This window comes from Coregonus clupeaformis, chromosome 8 (assembly GCF_020615455.1).
Source record: "Coregonus clupeaformis isolate EN_2021a chromosome 8, ASM2061545v1, whole genome shotgun sequence".
In the NCBI taxonomy this organism is placed as follows: Eukaryota; Metazoa; Chordata; class Actinopteri; order Salmoniformes; family Salmonidae; genus Coregonus; species Coregonus clupeaformis.
The window spans coordinates 17,278,690-17,292,904 of NC_059199.1; positions in this window are offsets into that span (position 1 = coordinate 17,278,690).

The window sequence follows — 14,215 nt, forward strand, 5'->3', positions numbered from 1 at the left end:
AACTCCCTGCCGACCTGGCATCTTTTCCTCCCTCCCTCTCTACATTTTCTTCATCTGTTTCTGCTGCTAAGGCCACTTTCCACCACTCTAAATTCCAAGCATCTGCCTCTAACCCTAGGAAGCTCTTTGCCACATTCTCCTCACTGCTCAATCCTCCACCCCACCCCCCCCTCCTCCCTCTCTGTGGATGACTTCGTCAACCACTTTGAAAAAGAAGGTTGACGACATCCGATCCTCGTTTGTTAAGTCTAATGACACTGCTGGTCCTGCTCACACTGCCCTACCCTATGCTTTGACTTCTTTCTCCCCTCTCTCTCCAGATAAAATCTTGCGACTAGTGACTGCAGGCCGCCCAACAACCTGCCCGCTTGACCCCATCCCCTCCTCTCTTCTCCAGACCATCTCCGGTGACCTTCTCCCCTACCTCACCTCGCTGATCAACTCATCCTTGACTGCTGGCCATGTCCCTTCCGTCTTCAAGAGAGCGAGAGTTGCACCCCCTTCTCAAAAAACCAACACTCGATCCCACTGATGTCAACAACTACAGACCAGTATCCCTTCTTTCTTTTCTTTCCAAAACTATTGAGCGTGCTGTCTTTAGCCAACTCTCTTGCTATCTCTCTCAGAATGACCTTCTTGATCCAAACCAGTCAGGTTTCAGGACTGGTCATTCAACTGAGACTGCTCTTCTCTGTGTCACGGAGGCTCTCCGCACTGCTAAAGCTAACTCTCTCTCCTCTGCTCTTGTCCTTCTAGACCTGTCTGCTGCCTTTGATACTGTGAACCATCAGATCCTCCTCTCCACCCTCTCCGAGCTGGGCATCTCTGGCGCGGCTCACTCCTGGATTGCGTCCTACCTGACCGGTCGCTCCTACCAAGTGGCGTGGCGAGAAGCTGTCTCCGCACCACGTGCTCTCACCACTGGTGTCCCCCAGGGCTCAGTTCTAGACCCTCTCCTTTTCTTCCTATACACCAAGTCACTTGGCTCTGTCATATCCTCACATGGCCTCTCCTATCATTGCTACGCTGACGATACACAACTAATCTTCTCCTTTCCCCCTTCTGATAACCAGGTGGCGAATCGCATCTCTGCATGTCTGGCCGACATATCAGTATGGATGACGGATCACCACCTCAAGCTGAACCCTGGCAAGACGGAGCTGCTCTTCCTCCCGGGGAAGGACTGCCCGTTCCATGATCTCGCCATCATGGTTGACAACTCCGTTGTGTCCTCCTCCCAGAGTGCGAAGAGCCTTGGCGTGACCCTGGACAACACCCTGTCGTTCTCCGCTAACATCAAGGCGGTGACCCGATCCTGCAGGTTCATGCTCTACAACATTCGGAGAGTACGACCCTGCCTTACACAGGAAGCGGCACAGGTCCTAATCCAGGCACTTGTCATCTCCCGTCTGGATTACTGCAACTCGCTGTTGGCTGGGCTCCCTGCCTGTGCCATTAAACCCCTACAACTCATCCAGAATGCCGCAGCCCGTCTGGTGTTCAACCTTCCCAAGTTCTCTCACGTCACCCCCCTCCTCCGCACACTCCACTGGCTTCCAGTTGAAGCTCGCATCCGTAACAAGACCATGGTGCTTGCCTATGGAGCAGTGAGGGGAACGGCACCTCCGTACCTTCAGGCTCTGATCAGTCCCTACACCCAAACGAGGGCATTGCGTTCATCCACCTCTGGCCTGCTGGCTCCCCTTCCTCTGCGGAAGCATAGTTCCCGCTCAGCCCAGTCAAAACTGTTCGCTGCTCTGGCACCCCAATGGTGGAACAAGCTCCCTCACGACGCCAGGACAGCGGAGTCACTCACCACCTTCCGGAGACATTTGAAACCCCACCTCTTTAAGGAATACCTGGGATAGGATGAAGTAATCCTTCTACCCCCCCGCCCCCCCCCCCCATTTTTTTTTAAATACAATAATGAGGCTATTGTCAAGGCTGAGGTGTATGTGGTGTGGGAGTCAGGCGCAGGACACCGAAGCTTAGTCCAACAAAGTTTTCTGGTGAAACTACAAGGCAAAGATACAGTAAACGGCCTCAAGAAAAACAGAGGCGAGCTATACGCAAACTATGCGTAAAACAATAAACAACGAAACAGATACAAATCACGCAGCACTACGGACAGGCGAGAAACAACACACAACCTAACCAATACAACACAGGCAACTTATAGAACACGTAATCAGACACAAACGGACACAGGTGTGACAGACAGACAAAAGCAATCACACATAGAAACATTCAACGGTGGCAGCTAGTACTCTGGGGACGACGAACGCCGAAGCCTGCCCGAACTAGGAGGAGGAGCAGCCTCGGCAGAATCCGTGACAGCTATATTAAAGTAGTACCAGTACTGAGTCAATGTTTCATAAGTTGCAAATGTTTCATATGAGGCGACAGTACAGAATGTCACTTTTTATTTTAGGGTATTTAATATCTGTTTTACCGTTTAGAAATGTATCTCCCCCCATTTGAAGTACTGTATTGGGACAAATTCACTTATAGTGTATTTAAGTAGTCAAAAGTTTAGTATTTGGTCCCATATTCCTAGCACACAATGACTACATCAAGCTTGTGACTATACAAACTTGGATACATTTGCAGTTTGTTTTGGTTGTGTTTCGGATTATGTTGTGCCCAATAAAAATGAATGGTAAATAATGTAATGTGTCATTTTAGAGTTACTTTTATTTTAAGTAAGAATATAATATGTTTCTGAACACGCCTACATTAATGTGGATGCTACCATGATTATGGATAATCACAAATTAATTGTGAATAATGATGAGTGAGAAAGTTAGAGAGGCATAAATATCATACCACCACAAAAATGTTAACCTCCCGTTATTGGTAATGGTGAGAGGTTAGCATGTTTTGGGGGTATGATCTTTGTTGGAGTACAGAGCCAAATTAAAAGATTTAGCTTCACTGTCCAAATAAGTACATAGTGGAGTGAATGTATAGTATCGTGCTGTCCAGTAGAGTATGGTACACTACATGACCAAAAGAATGTGGACATCTCTTTCCAAAAAGCGAAGATATGGAGTTGGTCCCCCATTTGCTGCTTTAACAGCCTCCACTCTTCTGGTTTTCCACTAGATGTTGGAACATTGCTGCGGGGACTTGCTTCCATTCAGCCACAAGAACATTAGTGAGGTTGGGCACTGATGTTGGGCGATTAGGCCTGGCTCGCACTCGGCGTTCCAATTAATCCCAAAGGTCTTCGACGGGGTTGAGGTCGGGCAGGTAACGTTCTCCTGGCATCCGCCAAACCATATTCGTCCGTCGGACTGCCAGATGGTGAAGCATGATTCATCACTCGAGAGAACGCGTTTTCACTGCTCCAGAGTCCAATGGCGCCGAGCTTTACACCACTCCAGCAGACGCTTGGCATTGCGCATGGTGATTTTAGGCTTGTGTGCGGCTGCTCAGCCATGGAAACCAATTTCATGAAGCTCTCGACTAGCAGTTATTGTGCTGACATTGCTTCCAGAGGCAGTTTGGAACTCGGCAGTGAGAGTTGCAACTGAGGACAGACGATTTTTACTCGCTACGTGCTTCAGAACTCGGCGTTCCCCTTCTGTGAGATGTGTGGCCTACCACTTTGCGGCTAAGCCGTTGTTGCTCCTAGATGTTTCCACTTCACAATAACAGCACTTACAGTTAACTCTAGCAGGGCCGAAATTTGACGAACTGACTTGTTGGAAAGGTGGCATCCTATGACAGTGCTACGTTGAAATAAACATTTGACCAATAGACAAAATACAGACAAAGATATCTCACATGGGGCCTCCCGAGTGGCGCAGCGGTCTAAGGCTCTGCATCGCGGTGTCACTACAGACCCGGGTTCGACCGGGAGTCCCATAGGGCGGTGCACAATTGGCCCAGCGTCGTCCGGGTTAGGGGAGCTTTTGGCTGGGTGGGCTTTACTTGGCTCATCGTGCTCTAGCGACTCCTTGTGGCGGGTCGTGTGCCTGCAGGCTGACTTTGGTAATCAGTTGAACGGTGTCTCCTCTGACACATTGGTGCAGCTGGCTTCCGGGTTAAGTGGGCGGGTGTTAAGGAGGACGCATGACTCGACCTTCGCCTCTCCCTAGCCCGTTGGAGAGAAGATCTAAAAATTGGGTAAAATATACAGTTCCACACACCTTTCTTCATTTTTACTATTTTTTACATTGTAAAATAACAGTGAAGACATCAAAACTACGAAATAACACATATGGAATCATGTAGTAACCAAAAAAGTGTTAAACAAATCAAAATATATTTTATATTTGAGATTCTTCAAATAGCCACTCTTTGCCTTGATGACAGCTTTGCACACTCTTGGCATTCTCTCAACCAGCTTCATGAGGTAGTCACCTGGAATGCATTTCAATTAACAGGTCTGTCTTCTTAAAAGTTAATTTGTGGAATTTATTTCCTTCTTAATGCGTTTGAGCCAATCAGTGGTGTTGTGACAACCATCAAGCGCTATGATGAAACTGGCTCTCATGAGGACCACCACAGGAATGGAAGACCCAGAGTTACCTCTGCTGCAGAGGATAAGTTCATTAGAGTTACCAGCCTCAGAAATTGCAGCCCAAATAAATGCTTCACAGAGTTCAAGTCACAGACACATCTGTATTTTATATATACACTGAACAAAAATATAAACGCAATATGTAAAGTGTTGGTCTCATATTTCAAGAGGTTAAAGGAAAGATCCCAGAAATGTTCCACATGCGCAAAAAGCTTATCAAAGGGAGGGTCATGTGAAAATGTTTTTTATGTAAATTTCAATCGGCCCCTAAATTACTAAAATGCATATCTGTGTGTGCAGGGAAACACACTTGTTCCCCTCAGATGGTCCTGGTGAAATGTGGTCCTTGTTCCAGTAATCTTTTGACATCAAGTGGCCTATTTAGGAATTGAACATGTGTACTGTACTTATTACGGTCTGCTTATAGAGCCAAGGACCAGAGAGAGATACGGGGCAATCAGGCAGACTGAAGGAACACTTTGCCAAACAGAACACCGAGCCAGATGGGACATTGACATGATGGAAGAAACACTGAATTAAATTAGAAGAATGCACAGGGACAGACAAAGGCTAAATTCAGACTAGGTTAACTTATTTTTATTTCACCAAAGTTTGCTGTAATCATTTATAACAATTTGTGCATACCTGAATGGATAGATGTATACATGTAATACTTTACTGATAAATAACAAGTAATTCAGTGTCACACAGCAGAATAGCCTATGGTAGGAAAATATATGACAAAATATAAAATAAAGTGACAAAACTGACCAAAGTTTACTGTAATAATTGATAACATATTTTGCATACCTGAATGGATAAATATATAATGATTTATTGATCACTAAGAAAGAATTCAGTGTCACATAGCAGAATATGTTATGGTAGGAAAATCTGTTATTTTCCTCAATTATTTTTTGCAGTCTCTTAATTTCCCCAGTGTTGAATTTGATAAACATCTCATACTTCTCCAGCATTGATTCATTGTTGGTTAGCTGCACTCTTAAATGATCAATAACAGACTGCAGCCCCACAACTCTTTTAAGGTTTTGGGATATCTTTTTAGCCTCTTCTTGTAATTCTGTAGCGTTCATTCTCCTCTCAGGTCTCATTTACATTTACATTTACGTCATTTAGCAGACGCTCTTATCCAGAGCGACTTACAAATTGGTGCATTCACCTTATAGCCAGTGGGATAACCACTTTTTTGGGGGGTGGGGTGGGGTAAGGGGGGGGGGGGGGTAGAAGGATTACTTTATCCTATCCCAGGTATTCCTTAAAGAGTTGGGGTTTCAAATGTCTCCGGAAGGTGGTGAGTGACTCCGCTGTCCTGGCGTCGTGAGGGAGCTTGTTCCACCATTGGGGTGCCATAGCAGCGAACAGTTTTGACTGGGCTGAGCGGAAACTGTGCTTCCGCAGAGGTAGGGGAGCCAGCAGGCCAGAGGTGGATGAACGCAATGCCCTCGTTTGGGTGTAGGGACTGATCAGAGCCTGAAGGTACGGCGGTGCCGTTCCCCTCACAGCTCCGTAGGCAAGCACCATGGTCTTGTAGCAGATGCGAGCTTCAACTGGAAGCCAGTGGAGTGTGCGGAGGAGCGGGGTGACGTGAGAGAACTTGGGAAGGTTGAACACCAGACGGGCTGCGGCATTCTGGATGGGTTGTAGGGGTTTAATGGCACAGGCAGGGAGCCCAGCCAACAGCGAGTTGCAGTAATCCAGACGGGAGATGACAAGTGCCTGGATTAGGACCTGTGCCGCTTCCTGTGTAAGGCAGGGTCGTACTCTCCGAATGTTGTAGAGCATGAACCTACAGGATCGGGTCACCGCCTTGATGTTAGCGGAGAACGACAGGGTGTTGTCCAGGGTCACACCAAGGCTCTTCGCACTCTGGGAGGAGGACACAACTGAGTTGTCAACCGTGATGGCGAGATCATGGAACGGGCAGTCCTTCCCCGGGAGGAAGAGCAGCTCCGTCTTGCCAAGGTTCAGCTTGAGGTGGTGATCCGTCATCCATACTGATATGTCTGCCAGACATGCAGAGATGCGATTCGCCACCTGGTTATCAGAAGGGGGAAAGGAGAGGATGTCTCATGCTGAAATTGATGTTTTTTTTTTCAGCAATCATCTCCTAGATCTTCTTGATAAGCTCTATGGTCTGATTTTCAGGAGCTTTTGTTTCATGTTTTCTATTTGTATGGAAAACATGACACCTGTTTTGACATCGTTTTATTAGGTCATCGAACTTGTTGCTAGTGATGTAGTCCTCAATGGTACGTTTGATATTTTCCCCTCTCGTGAACAACACCATGGTGTGGTCCCAAACTTCTTCAGTAAAAAGTGTGTCCAATGCCTGTCCTCTTCCTATTATTTTCCAAGTTTAGACTTCCTGCAACCTACTTTAATAACTACACTGAACAAAAATATAAACGCAACATGTAAAGTGTTGGTCCCATGTTTCATGAGCTGAAATAAAAGATCCCAGAAATGTTCCGTACACCACAAAAAGTGTATGTCTCTCCAATTTTGTACATTAATTTGTTTACATCCCTGTTAGTGAGCATTTCTCATTTGCCAAGATAATCCATCCACCTGACAGGTGTGGCATATCAAGAAGCTGATTAAACAACATGATCATTACACTCTAAAATGTGCAGTTTTGTCACACAACACTATGCCACAGATGTCTCAAGTTTTGAGGGAGCGTGCAATTGGCATGCTGACTGCAGGAATGTCCACCAGAGCTGTTACCAGATAATTAAATGTTAATTTCTCTACCATAAGCCGCCTCCAACGTTGTTTTAGAGAATTTGGCAGTACGTCCAACCGGCTTCACAACCGCAGACCATGTGTAACCACACCAGCCCAGGACCTCCACATCCGGCTTCTTCACCTGTGGGATCGTCTGAGACCTGCCACCCGGACAGCTGATGAAACTGAAGAGTATTTCTGTCTGTAATAAAGCCCTTTTGTGGGGAAAAACTCATTCTGATTGGGTGACCCATGACTGCGCCCCTGCATGGTCATGTGAAATCCATAGATTAGGGCCTAATTTATTTATTTCAGTTGACTGATTTCCTTATATGAACTGTGACTCAGTAAAATTGTTGAAATTGTTGCATGTTGTGTTTATATTTTGGTTCAGTATAGAAGGATGACATGAGGTCCAGGGCTAAATAAGATCTGCATACAATGTACAGTTCCCTCTTTTATATGATTGTCACTATTTAAATGTCTAAATGAGCCTGGTGTGCGAACCAAGGTGATGTGCCAATTGTGTATATTACGATCTATCCTCACATATGTATTTTAAAATGATGTCCACCGTGGAAACTTATTTTCCAACTGAATTATTTTCATAACCTCCAATCAGTACAAGTTTTATGTCATTTATGATGACATCTGACGGAGAAATAGCATAATTAATAGCAGAATACTTATGCAACAATGAACAAAGATCCCTTATAATATGATTTAGTATAAAGCTCTCCAACAAAATCAGTAGATACTCAGAAGATACTCACCCACCTCCCGAGTGGCACATCAGTCTAAGGCACTGCATCACAGTGCTAGAGGCGTCACTACAGACCCGGATTCAATCCCAGGCTGTGTTGCAGCCAGCCACGACCGGGAGACCCATGAGGCGGCACACAATTGGCCCAGCGTCGTCCAGGTTAGGGGAGGGTTTGTCCAGCCGGGATGTCCTTGTCCCATCGCGTTATAGCGACTCCTTGTGGCGGGCCGGGCGCATGCACGCTGACTTCGGTCGCCAGTTGAACGGTGTTTCCTCCGACACATTGGTGCGGCTGGCTTCCGGGTTAAGCAAGCAGTGTGTCAAGAAGCGGTGTGGCAGGGTCGTGTTTTGGAGGATGCATGGCTCTCGACCTTCGCCTCTCCTGAGTCCGTACTGGAGTTGCAGCGATGGGACAAGGCTGTAACTACCAATTGGATATTAGGGGTAAAAAGAAAAAAAAAGAAGATACTCATCAGTGGTTAAGATGCCTTCAAGCAAATTAATTGTTTCACTCAGTGGAGGCTGCTGAGGGGAGGAAGGCTCATAATAATGTCTGGAGTAAATGGAATGGCATCAAACACATGGAAACCATGTGTTTGATACCATTCCACTGATTCTGCTCCAGCCATTACCATGAGCCCATTCTTCCCAGTTAAGGTGCCACCAACCTCCTGTGGTTTCACTATCTACAAATGAAAGTATATACGGAAGTTTTGTAAGATAAAGTGTAAAGATTAAATTCATACTGAATACACTACAAATACCTGCTACATATTTTAGTTGTGTTAAGTGTTACCAAAAAGATGTCTGGTATTTATGGCAATAAACACAGTGTATGGTTGGTTTAACTGATAAATGTCCGTTAGGATAGGCTACATTTGATCTTATAAATGCATTTGTAATAATCGCCATCATTGCAATATAAGTAAGATCTAGTTTTAGTAGAAGCAAAGTGTCAACGGCCTGATAATGTGGCCAGTGACACTTTGCTTCTTGAAAGTCCAATATCCTGAAAACTTGACTGCTGACATGCAAAACATTTGGGACTGTACCAACACTGGATTAATGAAAAAAATACAAACATTTCGTTTTTGAGTGGATTTTCCCTTTAAGGTGAATGCACTAACTGTAATCCGTGCTGGATAAGAGTTTCTGATCAATTACTCAAATGTAAATGACTCCATTATTGATTGCGGAATGCAGATAATTTTCTCTTTACAATCAACAAAGACACATACTGGCCCCGTACACACTCAAGTTGTACAACTGATGTACAACATGCAGTGAGGGAAAAAAGTATTTGATCCCATGCTGATTTTGTACGTTTGCCCACTGACAAAGAAATGATCAGTCTATAATTTTAATGGTAGGTTTATTTGAACAGTGAGAGACAGAATAACAACAAAAAATCCAGAAAAACGCATGTCAAAAATGTTATAAATTGATTTGCATTTTAATGAGGGAAATAAGTATTTGACCCCCTCTCAATCAGAAAGATTTCTGGCTCCCAGGTGTCTTTTATACAGGTAACGAGCTGAGATTAGGAGCACACTCTTAAAGGGAGTGCTCCTAATCTAATCTTGTTACCTGTATAAAAGACACCTGTCCACAGAAGCAATCAATCAATCAGATTCCAAACTCTCCGCCATGGCCAAGACCAAAGAGCTATCCAAGGATGTCAGGGACAAGATTGTAGACCTACACAAGGCTGGAATGGGCTACAAGACCATCGCCAAGCAGCTTGGTGAGAAGGTGACAACAGTTGGTGCGATTATTCGCAAATGGAAGAAACACAAAAGCACTGTCAATCTCCCTCGGCCTGGGGCTCCATGCAAGTTCTCACCTCGTGGAGTTGCAATGATCATGAGAACGGTGAGGAATCAGCCCAGAACTACACGGGAGGATCTTGTCAATGATCTCAAGGCAGCTGGGACCATAGTCACCAAGAAAACAATTGGTAACACACTACGCCGTGAAGGACTGAAATCCTGCAGCGCCCACAAGGTCCCCCTGCTCAAGAAAGCACATATACATGCCCGTCTGAAGTTTGCCAATGAACATCTGAATGATTCAGAGGAGAACTGTGTGAAAGTGTTGTGGTCAGATGAGACCAAAATCGAGCTCTTTGGCATCAACTCAACTCGCCGTGTTTGTAGGAGGAGGAATGCTGCCTATGACCCCAAGAACACCATCCCCACCATCAAACATGGAGGTGGAAACATTATGCTTTGGGGGTGTTTTTCTGCTAAGGGGATAGGACAACTTCACCGCATCAAAGGGACGATGGACGGGGCCATGTACCGTCAAATCTTGGGTAAGAACATCCTTCCCTCAGCCAGGGCATTGAAAATGGGTCGACAATGACCCAAAACACACGGCCAAGGCAACAAAGGAGTGGCTCAAGAAGAAGCTCATTAAGGTCCTGGAGTGGCCTAGCCAGTCTCCAGACCTTAATCCCATAGAAAATCTGTGGAGGGAGCTGAAGGTTCGAGTTGCCAAACGTCAGCCTCGAAACCTTAATGACTTGGAGAAGATCTGGAGTGGGACAAAAGAGGAGTGGGACATAATTCCTCCTGAGATATGTGCAATCCTGGTGGCCAACTACAAGAAACGGCTGACCTCTGTGATTGCCAACAAGGGTTTTGCCACCAAGTACTAAGTCATGTTTTGCAGAGGGGTCAAATACTTATTTCCCTCATTAAAATGCAAATCAATTTATAACATTTTTGACATGCGTTTTTCTGGATTTTTTTGTTGTTATTCTGTCTCTCACTGTTCAAATAAACCTACCATTAAAATTATAGACTGATCATGTCTTTGTCAGTGGGCAAACGTACAAAATCAGTAGGGGATCAAATACTTTTTTCCCTCACTGTATTTGACACAAAGGTTATGATAAAGTACAACATATATTTTGGAGTAGTTTGTCTGCACAGAAATGTCTGCATTTATTTATTTTCTCTTTTTTTTTCTATAGGTCATTTTAAAACTGGGTTCGGGTGACCCTTGTTTTGGAATTGTGTAAATCACAGAAATATAATATCATTATTTATTTTGGATGTGCATAGATTTTAGAGAAATCCATCTTGAACTTTCTTGCTGAATGTTGGACTTATGTGGCTAGGTGTTTCCTTCTGGGATTCTTATCTCGCTTATTAATGCAATTCAGAACTATATTTTATTTTTAAGTAAGTAACTATTTTTAAGTAAATAAAATCAACAAAACAACATAGTATCTCATCAGACTTCAAAGTGCAGTCTTTCTATCATTTTAGTGTGTTCACATAGAAACAGAACAACACACTCACCTTATCACACGGAAGCTATCTTCTCACAATTCTTTTAAAATCACTGATGATGACCTCATTATGTTTTAAGCATTATGATGAAGTATCCCACTCTCTAATCTGTTACATTTGTGTCATTGTCGCAGCAACTTCATGTTATGATTTTCTGACATATGCAGGCACACACACAATTATAGGTACACACGTACAAGGTACACACACAGACACACACACACTTCCCCTCAATCACATGACTTCATATCACCCCGTACACTTTGTGGTTCGTCTCATCATGAACACCGAAGGTGTCTGTAAAGCATCTTCACTCTCACTTTGCCTCTGATCATAAAACTATGCACTATGATAAATTACTTTGTTGCTTTAATTTGTAGACAATTGTTTTATAAGTAGAAGTAGTGTACTATTAATATTCTTTAATTTTATATAATTGTTTTCTTGGACAGAGTGCAAGTGCATTCGGAAAGTATTTTTTTAGCCCTCATCAATCTACACACAATACCCCATAATGACAAAACAGAAATACCTTATATACATAAGTATTCAGACCATTTGCGATGAGACTCGAAATTGAGCTCAGGGGCATCCTGTTTCTATTGATCATCCAACAGTTTCTACAAATTGATTGGAGTCCACCTGTGGTAAATTCTATTGATTGGACATGACTTGGAAAAGCACACACCTGTCTATACAGTGAGGGAAAAAAGTATTTGATCCCCTGCTGATTTTGTACGTTTGCCCACTGACAAAGACATGATCAGTCTAACAACAACAAAATCCAGAAAAACGCATGTCAAAAATGTTCTAAATTGATTTGCATTTTAATGAGGGAAATAAGTATTTGACCCCTCTGCAAAACATGACTTAGTACTTGGTGGCAAAACCCTTGTTGGCAATCACAGAGGTCAGATGTTTCTTGTAGTTGGCCACCAGGTTTGCACACATCTCAGGAGGGATTTTGTCCCACTCCTCTTTGCAGATCTTCTCCAAGTCATTAAGGTTTCAAGGCTGACGTTTGGCAACTCGAACCTTCAGCTCCCTCCACAGATTTTCTATGGGATGAAGGTCTGGACACTGGCTAGGCCACTCCAGGACCTTAATGTGCTTCTTCTAGAGCCACTCCTTTGTTACCTTGGCCGTGTGTTTTGGGTCATTGTCATGCTGGAATACCCATCCACGACCCATTTTCAATGCCCTGGCTGAGGGAAGGAGGTTCTCACCCAAGATTTGACAGTACATGGCCCGGTCCATCGTCCCTTTGATGCGGTGAAGTTGTCCATTTCCTCTTAGCAGAAAAACACCCCCAAAGCATAATGTTTCCACCTCCATGTTTGATGGTGGGGATGGTGTTCTTGGGGTCATAGGCAGCATTCCTCCTCCTCCAAACACGGCGAGTTGAGTTGATGCCAAAGAGCTCCATTTTGGTCTCATCTGACCACAACACTTTCACCCAGTTCTCTCACAGACCTGTAACTTCTTCTTTAAAAGGCTCCTCTGTCCTCCACTCGTTATCTGTATTAATGGCACCTGTTTCAACTTGTTATCAGTATAAAAGACACCTGTCCACAACCTCAAACAGTCACACTCCAAACTCCACTATGGCCAAGACCAAAGAGCTGTCAAAGGACACCAGAAACAAAATTGTAGACCTGCACCAGGCTGGGAAGACTGAATCTTCAATAGGTAAGCAGCTTGGTTTGAAGAAATCAACTGTGGGAGCAATTATTAGGAAATGGAAGACATACAAGACCACTGATAATCTCCCTCGATCTGGGGCTCCACGCAAGATCTCACCCCGTGGGGTCAAAATGATCACAAGAACGATGAGCAAAAATCCCAGAACCACACGGGGGGACCTAGTGAATGACCTGCAGAGAGCTGGGACCAAAGTAACAAAGCCTACCATCAGTAACACACTACGCCGCCAGGGACTCAAATCCTGCAGTGCCAGACGTGTCCCCCTGCTTAAGCCAGTACATGTCCAGGCCCGTCTGAAGTTTGCTATAGTGCATTTGGATAATCCAGAAGAGGATTGGGAGAATGTCATATGGTCAGATGAAACCAAAATATAACTTTTTGGTAAAAACTCAACTCGTCGTGTTTGGAGGACAAAGAATGCTGAGTTGCATCCAAAGAACACCATACCTACTGTGAAGCATGGGGGTGGAAACATCATGCTTTGGGGCTGTTTTTCTGCAAAGGGACCAGGACGACTGATCCGTGTAAAGGAAAGAATGAATGGGGCCATGTATCGTGAGATTTTGAGTGAAAACCTCCTTCCATCAGCAAGGGCATTGAAGATGAAACGTGGCTGGGTCTTTCAGCATGACAATGATCCCAAACACACCGCCCGGGCAACGAAGGAGTGGCTTCGTAAGAAGCATTTCAAGGTCCTAGAGTGGCCTGGCCAGTCTCCAGATCTCAACCCCATAGAAAATCTTTGGAGGGAGTTGAAAGTCCGTGTTTCCCACGACAGCCCCAAAACATCACTGCTCTAGAGGAGATCTGCATGGAGGAATGGGCCAAAATACCAGCAACAGTGTGTGAAGACCTTGTGAAGACTTACAGAAAACGTTTGACCTGTGTAATTTCCAACAAAGGGTATATAACAAAGTATTGAGAAACTTTTGTTATTGACCAAATACTTATTTTCCACCATAGTTTGCAAATAAATTCATTAAAAATCCTACAATGTGATTTTCTGGAGAAAAAAAATCTAATTTTGTCTGTCATAGTTGACGTGTACCTATGATGAAAATTACAGGCCTCTCTCATCTTTTTAAGTGGGAGAACTTGCACAATTGGTGGCTGACTAAATACATTTTTTCCCCACTGTATATGTGCTTTCTTGAGCAGGGGGACCTTGCGGGC